The sequence below is a fragment of the Emydura macquarii genome, unplaced genomic scaffold (assembly GCF_026122565.2).
Source record: "Emydura macquarii macquarii isolate MOO-44397 ecotype Brisbane River unplaced genomic scaffold, CSIRO-AGI_Emac_v2 contig_1263, whole genome shotgun sequence".
Taxonomy (NCBI): domain Eukaryota; kingdom Metazoa; phylum Chordata; order Testudines; family Chelidae; genus Emydura; species Emydura macquarii.
The window spans coordinates 9717256-9743022 of NW_027131400.1; the positions used below are offsets into that span (position 1 = coordinate 9717256).

The 25767-nt window shown below is 40.9% G+C and overlaps 1 protein-coding gene across 1 annotated transcript in view; it reads right to left on the reverse strand.

The window, feature by feature from the left end:
- The window catches only part of RALA (RAS like proto-oncogene A), a 34474-nt gene extending 22178 nt beyond the window's left edge, over positions 1 to 12296 (reverse strand). The window contains exon 1 of the mRNA XM_067550396.1: positions 11996 to 12296. The gene's annotated coding sequence lies outside the window, so the exon portion shown is untranslated. The remainder of the gene's footprint in view (positions 1 to 11995) is intronic.
- Between the last annotated feature and the right edge of the window lie 13471 nt (positions 12297 to 25767).

Sequence of the window (25767 nt, forward strand, 5' to 3'; positions counted from 1 at the left end):
CTGGTCCTGAACACCAACCCCTCCCCACAGCAGGGCTTGGGCTCTCACCTCACCCCATGAACCTTACTGTGTGTTATTTTTAGTGAAAGTCAGGGACAGGTCAGGGGCTTCTGTGAATTTGTTTATTGCCTGTGCCCTACTCCTGACTGTCACTAAAAACAGTGACAAAATCTTAACCTTATTCATACCCCCCAGACAGTAATGTGACATCAGCACCTCATGTCTCCTGCTCTGCCACAAAGAGCAACTAGTTAAGGATTGCTAGCCAGTGGTTGCAAAAGGGTTAATCAAGTCACTCACTACCATGTATGTAATTCGAAATTACAGAAAAATTCCCACTTCACCACATAGGAAAGTAATAGTGACAAAAGTTTCAGTTCAAGGAGAGTTTTATATACTACCTTGTATTTGATGCTTAATCAAGAACAGCCCAAAACTAGTCTACCTTGTGAATAACCACCACCAAACACAGCACATGGGAATCTGATCCTGCATTATGGAAGTGCACCCATGTGGCCATAAAGTTAATCCCTGCCTAGATGAAGGAAGAAAGCCCAAGGAGGGGAGCATATAAGTAAGTGCCTCATTTGTTTTCCAAAGAAGAATGCTTAAATTAGATCCCAAGATGTGCACATCTGCTGCCCAAACCTTGCCCCTTGCAACCCCTATATTTGAGTGGCAGGAAGTACAAAGCAAGCACAAGTATCTGATTTTTTTTCCTCAGAGTATTTTCATAGTGTCATGAAACTACTTTTAATCCACTTTCCTATACATACAAAAAGGTACCTGTATTACACGGATAATGAAACGCCTTCTGAAGACTCCCAATTGCTCTAACACCATTATTGCTTAGTCTTCAAATTAGTACTCTAGAACATTAACAGTTGTATACATTAGGAATGCCCCAAACATCAGGAAAGATGTGAATTACTGACCATCACAAATATATCAGTGCTGATAATTGTACTTTGCTTGGATGAAAAGTTCTAACTCCTACCAGACTGAATTTCATCTTGCTAGATAAAAATAAAAGTTTGTTCTAAAGTTAAGGCTATAAAGGATCACTGATCTACCCATGATGCCTGTACAACACAGGCCAAATAACTTCTATTAGGTGAAGTTATCCATGAAGTTTGTACAAGTGCCATCATGTGATATCTAATAAAAATCAAGATTTTTCTACTCAGGCAAAGGCCAGAACACTGAAATGCAAGTTACACCTCTAACGTAAGTCTACAATATGCCAAGAACCTTGGTGAATTCAGTAGTGTTTAGCCAGTCCACAATAGGACTGGTTCACAATGTTCAGTTCTGGCATTTATAGTGGTCTTGCTCTGCTATTTTTACATGCACACAACATGGCATGTCAATGAAAACCAATTCTAATGTTATTAGAAGAGTGACTAATTTGCTACAACCCAGTTATTTTGCTCAGGTAGCAATCCATATAGTATTAGGACAAGACTCAAAACGCATGGCCATCCTTAATACTTTCAGGGTATTTGTACAGACCATGACGAACACATGAAATCAAGCATCAGATTTACAAAGACTAATAGACAGAGGTCATTTACCAGCTCCCTGAACTGAGTGAGGTAAGACCAAGAATACCTATAGACCTGTTAAGAACATCCAATGATGGGATTCCACAGCTTCCCTTGGAAGTCTATTCCAGTGCATAACTACTTTGTAGTGAGATCTCTTTTGCTGCAGATTACTTCTTATCCTACTTTCAGCAGATATGGAGAACAATTGATTGCTGAATGCAATTCTCAATTTGACTGTTTAGATTAAACACTTACAAATTGAGTATTTTTTGATAGACACTACGTTCATTTCTGTTGACAGCTCCAAATACGATGGGTCTCAATTGTGAATGGGTGCTCCTGTAACAGTACTCCAAAATAGCAAATATTCAGTTGTCTCCACATTTACAAAAATCTATTTTAGAGGCTACTGAGAGATGAAGGGGGCCTGGAACAAGTTCTCTTAAACATGCCACTTTTGCACTGAAGGTTGTAGTTGCAGGAAGTACTGGCATGTAGACCAGGTTCCTGCTGTTGTTACCCAATCTATGGAAAGAAGCTGATACCACTGATTTAGCATTCTATGAATGTTATATTGCTGAGTGTTACAGCTGGTCTACATATCTGCTAGTTTTTGAATATGTAGAGTACAATATACATACCATTCATCTTCCAACCAAGTGGAATCCAGTGTAGAGTTTGACTGGACTTTGTTTCCCAACATCTAATTTTTCAGAGCAAATATCCAGCTATAGTAAGTGACTTTCATTAGTGAACTCTCACTTGAGTGAATAGGTTACTCTGATCAGAATAGGCTCCTCTGATCATTTTAAAGACTTCACCATCCAATTACAAGCAAAAAATGAATGGATTACTTCACAATAGTAGTGTAAACTCATGGTACTTATTCAGCCTTAATATGTACTTATTTGGTAACTCACCCTCCCCACTTTCACATACAAGTCAGTATGAAACTGCTTTTCCTGAAATTCTAGATATTGATTTTTTTATTCACGGAAAAGAGGATTTCATTATGAGGGCTTTAATGAGGAAGTACAGGTTGCTTAGCATGGAGAATGTAGATCTACCAAGATTTGCAATTAACCTTTGAATACTTGGCTCAAGGGCACAAGCAATCACATGCATCTGTAGTTGTATGATGTAACATTAACAAGACATCAGAACAGTAAAAATTCAGGAGGGGAGAGGTTAGGCTGTTGCCCAAAGGGCTAAACAAGAACCTTTTCAATCTAGATTTGAAGCTAACCTACAATTTATTGGTAATGGAAATTATCCACCCAAGTAGATGTAAAAGCTTTGATATATACCACTGATTGAAATTCCATGGTAAGGCACAAACAGAAGGTTCAAGATAAATTTGGAAGTCATGATACGTTATATACATTGTAATAGCTAATTTACAAGCTATGGCCCTAAGATATGCAGAAGGTAGAGTAAACCGTAAGAAATCTGAAATATGTCTGAGAAGGAAGCTGCAGATTAAATAGTCAAAGGTAGTTTCTATATTAGTGCCCTAAACACTACATTAGGTTATTTTGCTCTTTTCCCTGACAAAGAGGAGAGGAAAATCAAGTTTCCTCTCAGTACTATAGCAGAACTTTCCAAATGTAATTGCTTACATATTACATTAAAGATGAGAGGGGAATTCAGTTTGAATATCTGACCATCTTCCTACGTGAGTTTTAAAAAGTAAAATTGTTACAATACCTGCATTTAAAGAATCACTTGCATTGTAAACCAAGAGATCATATTTATTAACTAAAACGGAACTGAAACCTACAATGCATAATCAATAATTTAAGACTGACCTGCTAGAACTTACAACTGAAACTGTTTAAAGATAATTTGTCCAATAGTTAAGGTTACTTAAGAAAAGGGGGCCAACAAAAGACTGGCCATACTATGGATCAGACCAACAGTCCATCTAGCCCAGTATCCGGTCTGACAGTGGACAGTGCCAGATGCTTTAGAGGAGATGAACAGAACAGATAACTGAGTGATCCTTTCCCCCTTCACCCAGTCCCAGCTTCTGCCAGTCAGAGTGAGTCTTAGGGCCACCCAGAGCATGGGGTTACATCCCTAACCAACTTGGCTGATAGCCATTGATGGACCTGTCCTCCTGAACTTAATTTTTTTTTTTAAACTCAGTTATACTTTTGGTTTTAACTTCTGTCAAAAAAGTTCCACAAATTGACTGTGAATTGTGTGAAGTAGTACTTCCTTTTGTTTCAAACCTGATGATTATTAATTTAATTGGGTGAACCCCCAGTTCTTGTGTAACATGAAGGAGTAAACACTTCCTCCACACTGTTCATGACTGTATAAGACCTCTAGCATATCCTCCCTTAGTTGTCTCTTTTCCAAGATGAATGGTCCCAGATTTTCTAATCTGAGACGGAAGCAGTTTCATACCCCTAATAATTTTTATTGCCCTTCTCTGCACCTCTTCCAATTCTAATTTTTTTCAGATGGGGCAACCAGAACGGCATGCAGTACTCAAGGTGTGGGCATAACATGGATTTATATAGTGGCATTGAGATTTTCTGTTTTATTATTTCTCCTTTTCCTAATGGTTCCTAACATAGCTTTTTTGACTGCTGCTGCACATGGACCAGATATTTTCAGAGAACTATCTACAATGACTCCAAGACCTTTCCTGAGTGGAAACAGCTAATTTAGAGCGCATCATTTTATACAGTCAATTCCCCTCCCCCCCATACATTATTTTGCACTTAGCTTTATATCAACTATTTTGAGTAGTTTATTCTCTGCAATTTTGCCACCTCATTATTTACCCCTGGCTTTTTAAGCCCCCATTCTCTCAGAGAGAGAGTCCTAACCCTGTGTCAAGGAATCCTAAAGGCATTAGAGATCCAAGGACAGCAGGATAGAGCCTTGTTAATAAGCTCTGGGCCTAACCTAATAGGCTGCTTAGCTCATCATACAGCCCTGCAAACAGACAACACTATACTCTTTAAACAAGCAAGCATACAAACTAAAAGACAAGTTACACTTAAAAGGAGCAGCTCAATCTCATTACCTGAAAGACAGTACAGATAGTCTCAAAAGAGCAATGAAGCAGAGAAATGCAACTGCTGTCAATTAAATTGATGGGTCATAAGCCTAACAGGAGTGAATTCTTCTGAGAAACCACCACCTTTGAAGAGTGAACAAGGTTAAACCATGAAAAGACATGGTATACTAATGCATATCACTAACCAGCATCTTTCAAACCTTGCCTTGCCTTGAGTTAATACAAGAAAATGCCTGTTTTGTTCTGCCTAGAAATAGAAGTCCATGAGATAAGCAGCATTAGACATTGAACAATTAGTTTTTTTTAAAAAGAGCATTTCTACTCTGAAGATTACTTAAATGGCACCCTCTTACACAAGTCCGTCCTTCAATCATCTATTTACTTTCACTGAAATGTTTTCACTGCTTTAATCCTGTTAATGCTACAGAGCCAGCTACCAAAATGCAAATTGAATTCTATTCCTTCTCATGCATCAGATTTACTAAACCCATCCTTTGCACCTGTGTAACCCTCATACTTTTAGTGGCGATTAAGCAGCAAAACAGGATTCTATCTGGTCTGCAGAACCTTTAATATTGGTGCTGGATGAAAATAAATGAACATGAGCTGAATTTCTAGCTGGGCTTTTACACTGTCATTCATCCAAGTAGTAGTACTTTGTATCAAACCAGTATCACACCTAGCTGAAAGCTAGTTTTACAATTTTTCCACTGTACTTATTGGGTATGCTTTTTCTGCAAAGTGGATTTTTCCTACATGAAGTTTGGAAATTCCAGTTTCAATTAAACCTACTCCCATGAGCAAATCAGATTTTTTCATTCTGGGTGAGAAAAGTTGCATATTTTTTCTGAGGTATCTTCGGTTTCAAAACTAGTGGAAAAGCCAAGGAAGAGTGCCTTTATGCCAGTTCTGATATTTCTACTGTATATAGTTGTTTTAAACATAACACACCCAAGTTTTTGTAAAATCAATTGCTTCAATTTCCCCTCTCCACAACTGAAAGTGATGTTTTCCATCAAATGCATCACCTCCTGCCTAGTGAAACTGTACCAAGAAGCCCCAGTTCAGATAATAGTAAAATCCATTAGGAAGAGAAAAGTGGCTGTTACAATACAAAGCTGTTTTTCCAATCGTTAACCCTTAAGCTTTAAAACTACAAATGAGAACATTTATATTAGACAGGCTTTTAGCATCCACTTTAGAATACACCAAACTCAAGACGACAACTGTGCAAGATACGCTCTTGAGTTCTCAGCTCCAGCCTGCATCTAGCTCCAAAAACTGAGTGCTTTTGTTAAGGTATCCTCCCCCATCCCCAGGTTTTGATTGCAAGACCTATCAACTCGTCCTACCTTTGGACCAGAGAAAAGCATAAAGGAGTAGGTTTACTTTCATATACTGTCTCAGAAATTAGATGCTGTCCTGCTCCAAGGAAGTCTGGCTCATGAGGATGTTAAACTTTTGGTCAATTATAGAAAAACCTCAAGCATATTAGGACAGTATATTAAAAGGATCTAATACTTGCATTGTTGCCTTTAGGCATTTGCAGTAAAACAGGATCCTCCACAAGACAGTCACACAACACTAAGGATCAGCTAACTTACATAGTACATATGTGCTATTGTACAGCCACATACAATAGATCAAGAAGCAATGTTTATGCCAAAATTGCAACCTACGTGGACACTGAAGTGTCAGAGTTTTACCTTCAGGCATGTCACTGCACTTTGAAAAGTGATCTTGAAGAAAAGCCACATGCACAACTCTTAACAGGCCTATCCACATGAGTAACAGTCAAGTATATATTTGATTCCTGCCCTCACATGCATTTCTGGATGAAGAAAATGAGTTTGCAAAATAGATTCCTGAAGAGAAGACTAAATAGGGTCATGCAAGCATCAATAGTACAAAATTGTCAGTTTCACTGCTGCCACAGATTGAATATTGATCAGAGACACTCTTGTGGCATCTCAGGAGCAAACAGGAAATAGCTATTTTCTTTGTTATTTAGCAATTCAGAAAGCACAAGATGTTTTGGGAAAAGCTGTCAATTTACTTTTAGTAAGTTTGCCATGTTATGCAAGTTTACTTTGTTCTTGTTAATATATGGTCATGTGAAACCTAAGTTTAGAGAAAAGATACACCTACTATAAATACAGCATAATTATGCATATATAATATTGAGTAGGCTATAACACTGGCTAGAGTGCTGTTACTAATTGACATCGTTTAATATACATTTTTAATTTAGAGGCAAAAGAGTGTACTTTAATAGTATCACACTAAGAATTAGAGGTGTACTAGAAATTGGTCATAAGCTCATACATTCACTAATATAAGAGTTTGCTGGCTAGCAGATGATCTCTAGACAACATGTGTTCACAGTTTATCCCAGACCAAATTCCAAAGTTTTTGTTTTGCCAAGTTAGTGCACACTAAATGATAAAAGCCACAAAAAAATACAAGATTTAGTGTACAATTACTTCATCTGTTAGAATTCTGAGGCTGCTGAAAAATAATGCTGCCAGTTGCCTAAAGGTCCATATAAGCAACTTTTAGCATATTTGACAGTTAGCATAACATGATAATCCTCAATTTATTAGTTTGCCATGCCTGAGACTATGTCTACGCTTGCTGCGAAATTCAGCAGCAGTCGATGGGAGATATACGCAACCTAAATAGAGTAGCTTGTGTATCTCCCATCGACTTCCTAACTTCTACTTACCACAGCACCTTCACTTTGCTGTGCTGACAGGAAATGCCCTCCTGCCAACGTAGCATTACTCTTCTTGGTGGGGGTTGATTAGCAGCATCGCTTTCCAGGTCAACTGAGTGGGTCTCCACTTCTGCTCAATTGATCCTGGTGAATTGATCGGGCAGTGCCAACTGTGCCATCATAAGTAAAGATATAACCTCAGCTTCTAACAGCCCTTTACACCAGCAGTAAATTCTTACATGTTAGAGATATTTAAAATTTAACATGCTTAAAGACAATCACATGAGACATGGGGAGCATTTCACTTTCATGCAAGTTATTTTAGTCAATTTAAGGGGAATTTTCATAGTTTTAGGAATAAATATATTCAGGGATGCTGGAGTGCAGTAGACTGAGAAGACGACCGAGGAGGGATTAAACACACACATCTTGTGGTAGGGAACTTAAATACACAAACGAAACCTGGGCTGTAACCATCCCAGTCTCTAACATCCAGTTGCTCCTATCTTGCCCTCCCTTAATAGATTTTACCATGCATTGCTTCCTCTCCTCTCCCCCCATTTTGTGAGGGGTCTATTAGTACGTATTGATCCATGAAGAGTTCTTTCCCCTTTTCCCATAGTTTAAGCATGGTGACACCATACGAGATTGCCACACAAGCACATCTGGCAGTCAGCTTAAGTTTCTCTCATTCCCTCCCCACTGTTGCTTCAGTTGGTGAAACTATACATGTGGATGACAAACTATCCCTTGTGAAGGAAAAAGCAAAGCAACAGCATTGGTTCTTGTATGAAAAAAGACCAGTTAACTAGGACATTCTCATCTGTTATTTGTCAATATCGTTGAAACACGTGTAATTCTTAAGACGTGAGAGACATCCTGCACTCCCCATGATCACCATTATAGTGTAACGGAATTGTTTAATGCAAAGTATGTCATGCAAGATGTTTTTGGAATGCTCATGCCATACTGAACATTATTGTTCTAGTAATATGTTTGTTGCAATGTCATGTGTACGGTTATGAGGCTTTGCTATGCAATATTCCCAAAGATGTGTCTCATGGCTTAAAACAAATCCAGGCAAAACTCTAAGAGCAGATGGCCAGTTCGCAACTCATTAAGTCTTGTATAGAATAAACCCAGCTCAATATTCCAGGAACAAAAGACTGGCCTATAACATCAACAAGGGAACCAACAAAAGAGTTCACTGACTCAGGGCATGGAGGAAACCATACATGAATATTGTTTGTCACCTGAGCTGAAGGAGGGGGAGGGGCGTGCATGTGGTGAAGCCCCAGAGGAGAGAAGGAACATTTTTAAAAGGGGAGACATTCACCATACTCTCTCTCTTCCACCTCCTTCTACAAACACCACCAAGCAAAACTGTAGTGCTGACTAAAGGAGAAAACCTAGCTGAAAGGAAATCAATTAGCCTGTGGTGAGAAACACCTGAGTTTGTAAGGTTGCAGAAAGTGTTAAGCTTACTTTAGAATGCATTTTGCTTTTGTTTATCTTGACTAAATCTAACTTACTTTCCTCCGACTTATAATCACTTAAAATTCTTCTGTAGTCTAAATTTGTTTATTTTACCCGAAGCAGTGCATTTGGTTTAAGATGTGTTAGAGACTCCATTTAAAGGGACAAGGCTGATACATATCAATTCCTTTGTTAAACTGATGAACACATGAGCTCGCAGTGTGCAGCAGGCATCACTGAACATTGTAAGACAGAGGTTCTAGGGGTGAATCTGGGACTGGGGGTAGTATAGTATCTTGGGGACATACCATTGCATAATCCCATGAGTGGCTGGCTAGAGGAACTCACTCACTGAGTTAGGGGGCAACTTGTTTGCTGGTGGCTATGCGTGTGCTGCCCAGGAGTGGGAGTTCACACAGCCAGAGCAGAATAAGACAGACTCCAGGAGTGGGTGATTGGGGGTGACAATTCACCAGTCCCGATTGCACTAGGGGAACATAATGTTTATTGATCACCATGAAACTGCATCCTTTTCCTCAATTAGGCAGAATCCAAGGTAACTGAAAGCAAGCTCAGAAGAGTCCATAACAGCAAAGGAATAATTCAGTATTTAGTCTAGCACAATCCAGTTATTCTACTCTAACACTGGCTCTGTTTGCAAAGCTTGGTTTTGTTTTTTTCGGGGGGGGGGGGGGGAGGGAGGAGGAGGAGGACCGGGACAGGACATTTGTTCCTGTAAAAATTAGGGACAGAAAACAGAAGTCCCAACACTGATAATATGCTATTTCTAAAGTAATCTAAATCCAGAGCATCCCTGGTTGAGGATTTGTACCCCTCGGGGGTATGTAGAGGTTTTCCAGTAGGTACATCAACTCATCTAGGTATTTGCCTAGTTTGAGAACAGGCTACGTAAAAAGCACTAGCGAAGTCAGTAAAAACTAAAATTTCATACAGACAATGACTTATTTTATACTACTCTATATATGATGGACTGAATGCAAACAATATTTATATTCCAATTAATTTTATAATATAGTAAAAATGAGAAAGTAAGCAATCTTTCAGTAATAGGGTGCAGTGACACTTTTATTTTTGAGTCTGATTTTGTAAGCAAATAGTTTTTAATTAAGGTGAAACTTGGTGATACACAAGATAAATCAGACTTCTGAAAGGTGTACTTTGGAAAGGTTGAGAGCCACTGATCTAAACGGTGGAAATTGTCTCCCTTGACAGGTAGGGGTGAAATAAGGATGAAATATAAATGAAAATCCACATTCAATTTTCAGAATGAAATGCCCCAGGAGTTACTCGATATTTCCTCATTCTATAAGAGCTACTCCAACTTTTGCAGAAGTTTAATATAATTTGTTGAGGTGCCTTCTGCCAAGTGAATGACATGGGAAGGGGAGATAAATCTGCATTTCTTTTAACTAGTAGTCTAACCATAACCACTGTTAATGAAACTAGTGTCTGCATTTCTTTCAGCTACCATCTTCCTCCTGAAATTAAGCAATTCAGTGTTCGGGATGAACCCCTCTTTGCATTTCAGCTTTGATTAACCTCATGCAGCCTGATTTAAAAGCTTAGATGTGAAATGTTGCTGTGGAAACCAAGCTAGAAATATTAACAGCATGTTTGGCTGGTAGATTGAGACGTTTGTACAGAAAGCCAGATGTGAACCTTGCTACTGATGTTGAGCTCTGTATAAAGGACTGTTGGAGGGGCTGTATATTACCCAACCCTACTGTGAAGGCATCACATGCTGTAACAATTTCTCCGGTTGAACAGAAATTCTCAGGTAATTTCCAAGTTATGAATTTTGACCATCAATTCATACCAGTACATTTCAACGATATTGAATGATATACTAAATTTATGTTTGTGGGCATTGTATTCAAGCTAGAGTATTATAATAAAAGTAACAAACTCTGATGCTGAGCATTGCTTATGTATACAGAATACCAAACATACATGATCACTACAAACAAGTGTCTCCCCCACCAGTAAGTCATGGAATAAGAGTCTGTTGGAACTGGATTTCTGAAGGGATTCAAATATAAAATAAAAATCTCAGTATTTTTGGCTATACTTAAGCAAATTAATTCTTGAACACATGCAATGTTAGTATAGATACAAGACTGATTCATTATTAGCCTAATCCATCAAATGGAAGTGTAAAGATTTAGAAAAAACCTTTATACATACTTAGTATTCTTTCCTATTGTTTTAGATACGCAGAACATTATAGTTAAAAAAAATCAACGAGATTAAGACTAACACAACATGTACCACCATGCAAAAGAACCACTGGCAATTATGTTTTTAGAGAAAACTGCTCTTAAATACAGCCCAAGAAGATGATGAACACAACACCCTGAATTCATTTTTTTGAGGGTGAGACTAGCACAAATTAACACTGCATCAGTACATTCAGAAAGGGGCGGGGAGAAGCATTCCTACGTGGATAAAATAGGTGCTCTCCACTGTTAGATCTGAGGTGTGGCCCGCTGTTTAAACACTAGAACAATAAAACCTGAGTAACCTAAGTGGCTGATCTACAAAGCCAAGCTTGGTTTAAAGCCATTTTAAAGAAGGAGTTAATTTACCAAACCCAAAACATTAAGGCAAATATCCACCATGATTTCAGGGAACTCATTTCCAGCTTCAGCCGAGTTCACTCACACGCCAAGTGAACATGATTAACGATGGGAGTTTCTGGTCCGAGGTCCCACCCATTCCCGCAGCGGACGGCCCAGCAGCACAGTCACGCCAAGGCCGGCCAGGGAGCGCCCAGCTCCGGACAGCCGGGAGGGGGCGGCCGCCTGAAGGGAATGAATGAGCCTCCCCAGCAGGGGCAGCCCCAGCGCCGGACACTGGCGCAGCGGGACCGGCCAGGAAGCCATCCCGGGAAGGGAGGGGCAGGGCGCCAGCGGGAGGGGGAGGCTTTTAACCTTCAGGGAACGGGAATTTCAGGTCCCGCCCTGCGGGAAGCACCGACCCACCCAACCCCATTCACACAAGCGGGCTGAGGCTGGGAGTCTCCAGGGAGGGGTCGGGCGGGGTGAAGCCCCGGAGCGACTCCCCCGGGCTCAGCGAAGCCGCTGCGGCGGGGCTGTCAGAGGGCGGCGGGTGACACCGACCAGGAGAAGGGGGTCCCCCCAGCCTGCAGCGGGCCCGGCAAGACCCACCCACCCCGAGCCCCCCAGCTCCACCCGCACTCACCTGCCCGGCTGGGGAGGCGGCTCCGCTGAGTCTCGGTCTCGCTCCCTCTGCCGCCGCCGCCGCCTCCTCCGCTCGCCGCGCCGAGCTGAGACTAGAGGGGCGGGGGGGGGAGGGAGGAGAAGCGCCCGCCCGGCTCCGCTCCGAGACTCTGGCTCCGCGTAGGGGCCGATGAGGGCAGCACCCGCCCGACGCAGACACACGGGCGGCGGCGGCGGCTGCTGCTGCGGCTTCTGCTTCCGGGGGCCGGGCCCGGGCGGAACCTGTTTCCGGAGAGGGGTGGAGCCACGCAGACAGCGACTTCCGGGGAAGGGAGGGGCAGGGGCGCTGTGAGGGCAGCGGGGAGGCCGCGGTTTCTCTAATAGGGTAGAGCCGAGGGGCGGGGCCGTCCCGGGGAGGGGGCGGGGCTTGGGCGGGAGCTCAGAACGAAAGGGGGAGGGCTCAGAGGGGGCGGGGTTTGGGGGGAGCTGTGGAGAAAGGAGTGTGGCCAGGGTGGGCGGGACTAGGGGCTGGGCTGAGCTCGGCTCGGCCTGTGTTTCTGAATCTTCAATTGCTGGCAAAGGTGTTCTGCCTAAATTCTCCCCAATGGGGGAGGGAAGGGGAATGCACCCAGCTGCTCAGTATAATTTGGGCCCCACACGTTATGTTTTTGTATGTGTTTTTAAATTATTATCTCAGTTTTTATATAAAGGTTTCAGATTGTATCACAAATTAATTAGAGACAAATAATAAAACTTTCTTTATGTGTACATACTTCCATATCTAAGATGCTGGAAGTTACATTATATATAAATATTAGTAACCTCCTTGATTTCTTTGTATATTACACATGAAAAGTTAATTTAGATTTCTATTAGGGTGAGTATTGGTGGGTTTTTTTAAGGTATCCACCTGACTGATAATCAGCCAGAAATTCTACTCTGGCCAGAACTCTACTATGGCTTTTCAAGCTAGAGAGTTAGTCAAGAATACAGACACAGCGCATGGTCAGTCTATAAACCTCTGTTTAGAAGGGAAGGATCGTATCAGAGAAAACCACAGCTTTTAAATCAAAACCTGTGAAATGTTTCCTTAGATTGTCACAGGATGTTGAGAACACAAGTGCATTTGGAGCAGGTTTTAAGATCTGGTAAGGAGGTGCGGTGGGGCTAGTGATTAGGAGGAACATGTTGGGGCATGGAGCACAAATGACAGAGAAATAGATTGATGGCACCTGTCACTGATTCTAAAAAGATTATTATTTGTAGTGGGAGCAAGGAATACCTGAGCTTTCCTCAAGGAGAAGCAGAAGCAGAAAACTGACTTCAGGTGCAGTGACAAGGAAAAGAGGAAGGGGTAGTCAGAAGTTGAGATGGTTCTATATTTTGTCATCAGGGCCCAATCAGAGCAGAAGAATTTACAAGCAAAACACAGGGATAATAGGAGGAGACCACATTTCAGTGTTACAACAATATCTTAGGGTTGCTCCTTGTTAACTCCTTAATAACCATATCTTGTTCTAATAAGCACTTGATGTAAACAGAAACTTGTGTCAAAATTAAGCACAGAACAATTTAGCCACATCACATAAACACTAAACCCTGTTATATAATCGAAAGTGAGTACCTGATTTGTATGTTTGACTTATCAAACTGTAACACTTCAGGAGTCTGGTCAGTTCAGGACATCACTGGTAATTAGAGCTGGTTGAAAAATTTTCAACATTGTTCCAACAGAGGATGTGGGGCATTGTGGTGGAGGGAGACTTGTGCAAAAATAGTAAAGGGGGGGGGTGCAAAAATGTTGCCACCCAAAAAAAAAATTTTTTTTTGACCAGCTGTAGAGCTTGTTGAAAATTTTATAATCCTTTAATGCTGTTCTCTATGCTCACATTTAGCCAGTGTTTGGTCAATCTCTCCCAGGGATTTAGCTTCTTTGGCCTCCTCTTTTATTATGAGCTAATTTTTGCATCTCCCATAGAGCTCCAGAAACCACATAGTATGATATCACAACATGGGAACGTTCCAGTTAAGTCATTCTAATAAAATGCTCAATCCTATGAGCATGTTCATCCACTCAAACTGACCTCTTTGATTCTGCAAAACTAAGTCAGAGAATCTGATTACCTGGGGCTAAATATCACCAAATCTGTGGAAGACTAGGGAAAACAGATGTAAAACATTCTGAATGTTTAACCATGGGAAGAAATTCATATATTAGCTGCTTCTTAGGAGTGGGAATAGTAGCAGCATGGAAGGAATAGGAACATGACCTTGTGTATGGGCGGAACCAGAGGATCAGCAGGGAATCCTGTCCCCGGGCTGGCAGATCTTGGAGCACCTATATAGAGTGCCTGCTCTTTGATAATGCCAGCCACCCACCTCAACAAGAGAGAAACTTGATGGCACTGGCTTCAACTGGGACAGCTCCAGCTGCACAGGGGAGAAAAACATGGGATGAGGGGTGCCCCTCCCCTTCAGAGTCTCTAGCCATTCATTCACTAGGTTGGGGAGGCAGGGAGCAGGCTTCCTCTTTCATTAATTTAAATCCTAGCCTGGGCCATCTAAAGTCTCTTCTGGCTCCATTTCAGTAGCTCTACCCTCCTTGTGCTGGACTGGTAGCCTCAAAACTGTGTTTTACAGATGCTGTGGATGACCAATCACCTGTTTTGGGGTCAGAAAGGATATTTTTCTTCCCATGGGGACAAATTGGCAGAGGCCTAAAAAGTTTTTCATCTTCCTCGCTGGATCCTGGAGATGCAGTTTAAGTTACATAGGAATAGGATTTAATAATTAATGATAATACTCAGTAAGGATTTAGTGCATTGCAGCTTGTGGCCAGTTTCTAGTGTGGTTAAAAGGCTGAAAAGGATGGTTGCCAGAAGTAAAAGACCCGGCATTTCACTGATGGGCCTCAGGGGATAGGGGAAGGCCTTGTGGTCTTTGTGGGCTGAGGTCCACCTTTAGTACACTCTGTCCCCCTTGAGGGAGTTGGGGAAGTGATAGCACTCAGAAGAGTGAGCTGAGTCCTAGAGGTAGGTTGAGGAAAATCTACCACAGTGACCACATGTCCTGATTTTATAGGTACAGTCCCAATATTTGGGGCTTTGTCTTATATAGGCACCTTTTGCCGCCCACCCCTTGTCCTGATTTTTCACACTTGCTATCTGGTCACCCTAGTTATGGGTTATATGGTAGGAACCCTGTAGCCCCCAAACTGGAACTACTTAAAATGCCTGGAAGGTGAGAGTATGGTGACAGGATGGTAGCACCCCTTCTCTGTGTTAAATTCAATAAAGTTGCAGCCCACCACTTAAAATGCAACTCTGTGTTTGGCCTCATTCGCCAGCATCTCCATCAATATAGCCAAGGTCTTCTCACCTGGAACTGTGGCTGAGTCAGCACTATGCTGCCATGGGTTCTCTGGTCTGCCGCTGATTCACATCTGAATCACACCTCCTCTTACGAAGCGGGGTGAAACTGTGAATCAGATGTTAATGCTGCCTAGAGTGACTGCTCTCTAGCTTCACTATCTCCTTCCAGTCAGCCATGCACTCTGCAATCCCACGGAGCCCCAAATGTCCATTGTTGCTCTAAAGGAGCTACGACCAGTAATGCAGGGCTGCAAGTCAGCATGATATGGAGCAACTATTTTCCTTTTGTGTTCCCTTGCCACACTTGATGGGTAATCATCCATCTTCACTTCCCACTGTACAGAAGGAAGGGACCTCTCCCACTGAAGTCAATGAAATGTCCAGTGAAGTCAGTGGAAGTCTTTTAATTTATCTGAGTGGGAAGTGGATCACGTCTAAAAAAACGCTATTATTTTCCCATTAATTAAACTTCTATGACTTTATTGGCTCTTTTGCCTGTTACATCTAGTCATAGTCCTGCCAGCTCTCAATCATTTGAGGTGACAAATGTCATTTTTGTCCTGCAGCCCAAACTGAAAAGTTTAATACTACATGGTAAGAAAACCTGTTTCATACTATTTTCCCCTTCTGATTTAAAACAGTGAATATTTTTTAAAAGTGGGAAATGTGAGTACGGCTAACTTGCCATCTGTTCACACATTAGATGTAATTATACTTTTGTGGCTCATTTAACATTGGGAGGCATGGAAAACACAAGCTAAAAGTTTACTGCAGTTCTTAAACACATACAGAATCTTAAAAGAAAATATGGAGTGTCCATATTTGCCACTGAATTCAACACCCAGTTCTAACATTACAAAGCCACTTTAAACCAGATTTATACATCAATTAATCTGCACCTGCATACTGTTACAAAACAAACATCTTTACCTTATGTTACAAATTTTTTACTATTTATAATGTTTGTTTAATTTTTGCATTTTACTCAGTTTATAAAATGAAAATAGATTAATCAATTTTACATTTGCTTAGAGTCATTGAATAGTCAATTTCACTTTCATGTTCTCATGCAAACACAGGGTTACAAAGGCTTCAGCGGAACATTTAATGGGTTGTTAGTTTACTAAATTGTTCCGTTTGAATTTTTTTTAAATGTAATGGAAACATTTCCCTTGGTCTTAGGTTTTGTAGGAGCTTATCATTATAAAATCAAGAGCTTGATTCTCCCCTACCTTGCACCTGTGTTATTAATTACATCTGTGCTAGGTGAGTATGAAAATAAGCTTGCTAACCTAAAATCAACAGAAATAATTTCTGTGAAAGTCTGTTAAATTCACTGGACCAGTTTAAAACACAAGGTGCAAGGCAGTGAGAATCAAGTCCTGCCTATCTTTACAGCTGATAACTAAGATTTCTAGGCATGTGGCAATTGTCTATTTTTGTCTACCAGCATATGAACTAGCATGTATTTGTGTATACAAAACATGCATGGAAATGTTTAATGTTTTACTAACCACAGACTTATACAATTTTATATTTTTCAGATCTGATGTTGCATAATAATTTAAGAAGTAAGAATACTACACTGAGATCTTCAGTTGTTTTAAAGAATTTGATACTATATAGTATAAAGATCATTCCACTGTGCCTGTTATAAGGTCTGCTGTGCTATTCCAGTACAGAGTATGAAATCCAAAACAGCAAAAGCTTTTCTCTTTCAATTTTTCCTTGTGTGTGTGTGTATATATATATATATATATATATAATTTTAAGACTAATTTTAACTCAGGGTTCTGATGACATACATGAATGAGCCACTCTCATCAGAAAATGCAGTCTGTGCAACTTTACCATGCAAGAAATGCCTATTTTCCCTGTAAGATTTCAATAAATCCATGAAAGTTGAATAGGCTCCATTTATTTAGGGAGCAAAAATAGAAAGAGGACAGAGCCAATGACTGCTTTTGAGGACAACCTTCTATTCCAGCAGAAAATGTATAAGGTAGGGGATCTGCTGTGTCTGTGGGTGTGCAGGCATTTCCACTGGCAGGTATTGCTGAACTGCAATCGGTATGGGGGTGGTAGTATTTCCTATGAACAAATTGCTTTTCCTTTATTCAGACTGGTGCACAATTATATTAAGTTTAATATGCAACATTATATTATGCCATTTATATTTAAAGTAATAAGTGTGTAGGAGGAGTTTGCTTGCAGATCAATTGACACATTAAGCAACAGTATTGAAGGAAATAAACCACAATTCTCAAGCAATGTGTGTTCTGGAGCAGTCTTACCCAATGAAAAATGTAAATGGCTTGAAAGTTTCAACTTTCTCTGTCCAATATTATGCATGAGAGAGACAACATAGCCTAGTGGATAGTGGACTAGAGTGTTCTCTGGCTCTGATGTGAGATATTTACAAGTCACTTCGACCCAGAACCTTAGAGGTATTTAGGTGTCTAACTTCCATTGAAATCAATAGGATTTAGGCACTTAAAAACCTTTGAGGATCTGTGCCTTTACTTCTCTGTGCTTCTCTATCCCTTCCCTCCCTTTCTTTATCTTATCTATTTAGAGTGTAAAAGCCCTTTAGGGCAGGGATGGTCTCTTATGCTTTTGCAGAGCACCAGGCACAACGGGATCTGGATATCGATCGGTTGGGGTGCTGCTGAAATGCAAACAAATAATAAAGTTTAGATATTTTCAAGATGCAAAGTTCAGGTCCAGATTGTGAACACCCCAAATATATGTGATGGATATTACTGTAATAAACTGCAGGGTAATGAGATAAATTGCATTTATCACCTACACTCTGCCCAGTAATCTCTCTCAGCTGTATAACTTCCAACATTCCAAAACTTTGGATATGCTTCAAATAAAAGCCATTTTTCTTCACCCTAAATGTTTTTCTTCTTTGAATTAATAGAAAAGCTCAGAAGCTTTAGGTGCAATGTACAATAATTAGTCCAGGCGTATTGGCAGGTTTAAAGTGAGATATTTCATGAATCATCAGGGCTAGGACTAGGAGTGGTAGTTTCATCTCACTAGATTGGTGGGAATCCTCTACTTTCAATGGGATACAGCACTTGACAGGGTGTGAAATATCAGAACAGAGAAATTGCAACTTTATTATGACTATAAAAGCTATTTGGGAAAATTTTATGAGTTTCTGAAAAGATATTAGTTAACGATTACTTTATAAGTTTATAGCACATAAAGAAGACATGACAGTGAGGTATATGGTAAAAAGATTTTATTGGCATTTGTTTGGGGTGACATGCATAACTCATGGCTTCATCACTCCTGAATGTGTCCATCCCAAAATTATACCAATAAAACTTTTATATACATCACATAGTTTCTCTATTTCTTTGCATATAGAAAGAGAGGATCCTAGTCAAGTTCAGCCAGAAGACTCTTTTCCAACCAGCTGTTGGCCCAACAGTAGTTTAAGTTCACAGGCTTAAAGTAGATCCTCTATGCTTTCAGCTGACCCTTTTCTGCTATGATAATACCATAAAAATGTGTGTGCGTGTGTGTGTGTTTGAGTGAGAGAGAGAGAGAGAAGCCTGCCCTGCCATATTCACTCATAAAATTATTCACCCAAGGGCCTGGGGAGGAATTATGGCTAATCCCCTTGCATGGGAAAGGCGGTCCAAGCAATGAATACTTGGAGACAGCAGTGCTGCCATCATGCAGGAATGTTTGACACCTCCCACTTATTCCCAGATTGAAAAATATGTCTATTAGTTAAAGTAGTGTAATTTTATTTGTACATTCATGATCATTTGCCACAAAGCTATTTTTTCCATGCCTGTCTATAAAGCCTTAGCCTTCCACTAGTGATGTGGGATTGTGAGAACGCTAGGTGAGAGAAAGGAAAGCAGCTGAATCTAAGCAGTGTTAAGTGGCTCTCACTATAGCATTAGAGTGCTAAGAGTCTGATTCTATAAGTTAGGACAGGAAATGGAATCAGGCCATATACTTCTAGTGAAGTGAAATACAGCACTGAGATTTTGATACTGTGGGAAAAAAATTCCTTTCATGTTCAAAATACCTACATACTGTAATTGTAGATATGAGGTAGTGAGTAAACGAAGGATTAAAAAGCTACAATGTAGTGTTCATGGCCTGTGGCCATATCAGTCTAAGCTGTGACCATGTCAGTTCTTGAAAGCTGAGCAGGGTTGTGTTTTGCTAGTGTTAAAATGGAAGACTGCCTATGCTAGGTTAGGGAATGGTAGTTTTGGTAGTATTGACCAATGCTCAGGCAAGGTGCTAGAGATTTCAAACTGAGGTTCTAACCATTTTGGGTTATTTTATGTCCCATGACACCTTTTGAAGGAACACGGTGCTAACCCCTTATCACTTCAGGTAATCATATTTTGCATACCTATATATCTCCTGTAGTTTCAAATGTACACAGTGGATTTCAGAGCTGTCCTAAATTATTTGTGTAAAATTACTGGGGGCTGGTATGCACGTGTTGTATTCCAATCCATCACCATCCACTTAAGGACTTTCATATATAAAGGGCTTTTTTTTTTTCTTTTTTGTGACTGAGAAAGTATTTGAATACATCTGATAAGAAATATGTTATTGATTTATTGTTTACATGTAAGCTTCATATGCAAAGTTTTGATGTTTGTTTTTTCTATTGATCAGATGCCAATTAATAATCCACTACCATTACATTTAAAAAACCATCAAAATCTCAATCTTTTTCAAATTGCTTTTATAAAAAAATATTGAGTGTGAACAATAGGCCACATTTTGCCCCTATTTGCACTGTCACATATCTGGAGTAACTTCACGAAAGCCAATAGTTACTTAGGATTCATGCTGGTGTATTGATTGATAATGTGAATCGATCCTTTTTCAGAATACAAGAACAAGGGAACACTCAATGAAACTGGAAAAATAAATTCAAATCTGATAAAAGGAAGTACGTTTTCACAGGCTGCACAATTATCCTGTGAAACTTATTATCCTAAGATATCATTGAGGCCAGGAGCTTAGCAGGATTTGGAAAAGGATAACCAGAGTAATAACCTTATCTCCCTCATATTCTGGGACCAACACAGCTACAACAAAACTGCAAACAGAGTAATAATCGTAATTACTAATTTATAAAAGAGCTCTGGAGGGGATATAAACCCACAAGCTTCAGGGCATAAACTAACAACTATTCAGGTTTAGGAGGATACTTTCCCCGGGGAGGAGGGGAAATGTTCTTCCACAACTACCCACTGCAGGGTTTCTTCCTCAGAAGCTGCTGGTACCTACCACAGTCACAGACAGGCTACTAGGCTAGATGGGCCCATTGCTCTGAGCTGGTATGGCCATTCCAATAATCTGACGTATTGAGAATAGCTTGGCCTGCTGCCTTTAATATTTTTAATGACAATGTAATCAATTCATTTCTGTAATTCTATAATTGGCTTCTTTTTAATTATTCAACATTTATAACTCTTCTTTTGAGTATAATAACTTGATACGATAGTTCTGCAGATGTCTGAACAATACCTTGATGTTAGGAGATTTCAACCACTACATAAGCTGCCCTTACTCATGTATAATGATAGCACATATTATTTGTATGTAGCCAAGCAGAGAAGCACTGTTCTGAGATAAGCAGCATCCCTACAAAGGGTTGGCAACAAAACATCCATATTCAGGCAGCAAAAAATATAGTATCTAACTAAAGTGATGAAAATTCAATCCCAGTAGAAAATATTTTTACATTCTTTTATAAAAATGTCTGAAGTGAATTTTAATCTCATGAACAGTGCTAGATTTAGTGCACTGGAAGTTTAAATCCTCTATTCTCAGAGCAGCTGCTACACAGACAAAGCAAGCAGTGCAAGCCTTGTCACACTATTTTGTAGGCACTCCCTCCTGGAGTGTGAGGGGGCAATTCATTCTGCATGCTCATTCAAGGTTGATCAAATCCCATTGAAGTCAATGGAAATCTCTCTGTGACTTCAGAGGGCTTTGGATCAGGCCCAGGACCCTTGGCCTCTCTGATGAAATCTGTCACAAAAGTACAGTACTAAGTACTGTTAATTGTTGTGGCACATTATGTGATGGACAGGTATGTGCAGTAGAATTGGACTGAGATTTCAACTCATTTCTGCCCATCCCAGAGTCCTTAGCTAGCAGGAAGCTGATTTTTCAGTAACAAATTCAAACAAAAATCAGAGCCAAAGAATGATTCTTTGGAACTGCTGAAAACACATTGACCTAAATTTTCAAACACCGAGGCAACTATTTTTCACAGATACAGCTGGCAATTATATTGGCAGTCACTTCAAAAATTTCCAACTGTAGCTCTTCAGAGTTTAAAACTAAAGTATACCTGATAAGAAGAGAGAAACAATCGGGCAGCTGGGCATTCACTTAAATGTGTAATTACATTGTGGAGTCAAAGAATTAATCATAGAATTGATTAATAGAATACCTGGCCTGAAATTGGTCATAGAAGGCCTGGCCTGAAGTTGTAGCCTGAAACTGAAATAGAAGCCCCAGACTAAACCATTAACAGACTGCCTCAACTGAAATTATGATAAAGATGCTAAAAATCCCACAAGAGGTCTCTGAACCACACTCCAAATGCAAGTTCTCTGTTATAAGCCTTAAGCCTTTTGAAGTCTGTGAACAGACTTCACCTGTTTCGATAAGTACTGGTACCTGCCCCCCTTTGTCTTAACGGCCCCATAGAAACTCACTAAATACAAATTAGCATTTTGAACAGGTATTGTGTAACCACCCATCTTCGGGTGATAGCCAGGGTCCCTGAAAACCAGTGTATAATCAAGTGACTCGTTGGGCATTCCTGTGAGGGCATCTGGTGTGCCCCACTGTGCATTGTGATTGTCTTTCCTCTTACGTATAAACTGTTAATCAAATTCCATGATACGATCAACATGTAAATGAACCTAAGCAACCCCTATATAATCTTTTTGTTTTTGGTAGCCAGGCAAAGTGCCAGTATCCAGCATCTAGACATGCTGCCTGGGCTTCCCTTTAGCTAACGTACTCGTGTGTGTGTGTGTGTGGGTGGGTGGTGTGTGTGTGTGTCACAATTAAAGCTGCACTCCATCCAACTCTAAAGTATAGCAGAGTGATTTTTTTTCCTCGACAACATCTTCAGCATAACTTAGCACCTCATTTTGCAAACTTTCTTGAGCATGTTACGTGACCCCTACCACACACTTAAAACACATTTTTTTGTACTCAAGGTGGAAAGACATATCAAGTGGGGGGTTCCATAGGGATTGGTCCTCGTTCTGTTCAATATCTTCCTCAAATGATTTAGATAATAGAATAGAGACTACACTTATAACGTTTGTGGACAATATTAAGCTGGGAGGAGTTGCAAGTGCTTTAGAGGACAGGATTAAAATTCAAAATGATCTGGACAAACTGGTCTGAAGTAAACAGGATGAAATTCCATAAGGACAGATGCAAAGTACTCCACTTAGGAAGGAACAATCAGTTGCACTCATAAAAAAAATGGGAAATGACTGGCTAGGAAGGAGTACTGTGGAAAGTGGATCACAAGCTAAATGAGAGTCAACAGTGTTACACTGTTGCTTTTTTTTTTTTTTTTTTTTTTTTTTTGCGCAACAGGGTAGTTAAGCACTAGAACAAATTGTCTAGGGAGATTGTGGAATCTCGGTCATTGGCGGTTTTTAAGGGCAGGTTAGACCATCACCTGTCAGGGATGGTCTAGATAATACTTATTCCTGCCTTGAGTGCAGGGGACTAGACTAGAAGACTCTCAAGGTCCCTTCCAGCCCTACAATTCTATGATCTACTCAACTAGCATGAGCTGCAGAATCTTCAAAAGACATTAAAAACCCCATAAATATAATGTCTTTGTTATACTCTTTTTGAAGAAAGAGTGCAGAAAAACTGAACATCTTGGGAAAAAATAGAAGATGCTCTGAGGCTGAACTTCCAATTAGTCCAACCTGGGAAAACCTGCTGGCACTCTCATGAGCAATCCTTGGCTGTTGTCTTAAAATTACTGCAACCATTATTACTGGCTTTGGAAAGTATCTACCAGGATGGGACAGATCTAAGTAGTGAGGCTGGTGGACTACTTTTGCTACTATATTCAGAGAAGACAACACATTCTTTCTCCTGTAAGTCTACTGTTGAAACGACTTAGGTCATTAAACAATGCCATCCAGGCATCTGCCTCAACAGTAGTAGATCTTTGTCCAGTAATAGAAGCTACACGTGGATCAATCAGAGTGATGTCCTTTGAAAACATACTGGAAGAAGCAAAGACTTCAGTCCAGAAGTTGACTAACGAAGGCACTTACATTGAATCCTTAAGTGAAGAGGTCAAGAAGTATTTGTTAAGCCAGCTGAAAAAGTACACAGATTTGATTCTTACAAATCTACAACAACTTCTGGATTCTACTCAACCTCTATGTAGCTATTATAGATGCCTCTTTTATAAAACACCGACAGCTGAGTGGAGTGAGGCACTACCAGCAATGGGGCTGCCATGTGATCAGGACAGCATAGAGAATTTGAACACAGAGTGGAATATCATACGATGAATGAATGAAAATTTGACTTCAGCTTCTTTTTTTAATCATTACTAGTGGCTTCACCCAATCTTTGTGTTATGTTTCCTGGGATGAAAGAAGTAGGAATTCATCTCTTGCTACTCCCAGTCACAACAGCTACAATTGAGCATTCTTTTTCATCACTAAATAGAATTTTGTGTTCTGAAAGAAGTCACCTTCTGCCTGATCATGTGCATGAACTAATGACCATATCTGTTGAAGGACTGGAAGTGCTAGACACAGGAGAAGCCACCAAAGATGAATGCACTGCATTCGAGAAGTTCATTAACAGAATTGTACAAAATTACAACAAGAAACCAAGAAGGATGTAGATATAAAGCTCCATACAAAGTTTGAGTAGCCAACTTAGGTAAAGTAGGTAAAGGCTGACAACTAAAGACTGACTGAAGACCAAAGGCAATATGGAAGGATATGGTGCAGCTGCCTTTTATGTCCCTTGGCCTTTTCCATGCTGCTTGGGGAAATTTACAGAAATAAGATGGGGTCCAGGTCACATGAGTAAGTTCTGGTGACTCCTCAGGTGTAGCCCCTGAATTCTTTCCCTGGGCTTATTGTACCTGTGAGTTCCCTTAATGGGCCATCAAGTAGCTCGTGCTGCAGCCATCCAGTCTGGGGTGTCTCCTAGAAACACAGCACAAGTTGAAATACAGATACATCAAACATATCCATAACTTCCAATACAAACATGACACATACACAAATATCTTATTTAGCAAATATAACCTTTCTAATGGTACCTGACATGGCCTATTGTAATTTTGAAATATTAATGTTACATAAAATATTATACATGGTCCCCTTAATCCAGACAGCATGACAGTGGGGGGCTCACACACACGCAAGGAACACAGGCGCATGGATCAAGTGGGATAGAGTGGGGTAGGAGCAGGCATCAAGGGGTGGGGAAAGGAAAGGAATGGGTAGAAAACAGGCCTGAGTCTGGGCAGGAAAAGGAAGAGATTCTCAGGGGTTGGAGGTGCAAGCAAATTAACAGACACTCTAAGGGGATTGGGGTGCAAAAGGGTGGAAATGGGGGGGGGGAACTACTGCAGGGAGGCTGGTGGGCAAAGCGGAGGGAGGGAAGAGCTCCCCAGCCAAAAGCAGCTGGGGAAGGGAGTTCAAATTCAAGAGAGGGGAGAGAAGGAATCTGTGTGGCAAAGTCCTTGTTTGCTGCTGCAACAGTCCTGGGTGGAAGGACTGCAAAGCAAAAGGGGGGTGAGGAGATGCAGCTGTTAATTGGGGGTGACAGTAGTGGGGGGAGAATGGAATAGATGGAGGTCTCCACCCCACTCGCCTCACAACAGTAACTACCAACAGAGCACAGATGAAAAAGGCACTCAGTCCAGCAACAACCCCCGCCAGTGTCCTGCAGCAGCCCTGTGTGCTCCCTCAACCGTGGTGGTTCTCCTCTTTCTCCTCAAAAGCAGCAACTAGCCAGCCAGGAGAGACCCCAGAGAGGGCGGCAGCAGTAGTGGTGGTGGTGGTGGTGGTTCTGGGCTGGGTGGCTGGGAGGGTCACTCCCTCCCTCCCTCCCTCCAGACAATAACAGCTGCCCGGAGACCGCCAGCTAGCAGGATAGGAAAGATCCAGGGCTGTGGAGGGGTCTAACCCAGCCGGAGAGCTGCAGCAAACCCAGCTCCGGCAGGCACCTCTGGCGAATCCCCTCCCTGAAGGCAGCTGCACTGGGGGTGGGGGAGATTCGTGGGCTCTTTCTTCACACGCCCTCTGTGGCTCCAGCTCATTAGGAGGCATTGCTAGTGAATGAGCCGCAGCTGCTGTTACAAGGCTGGGGGCACCGCCTGGCGCACACCATGGGA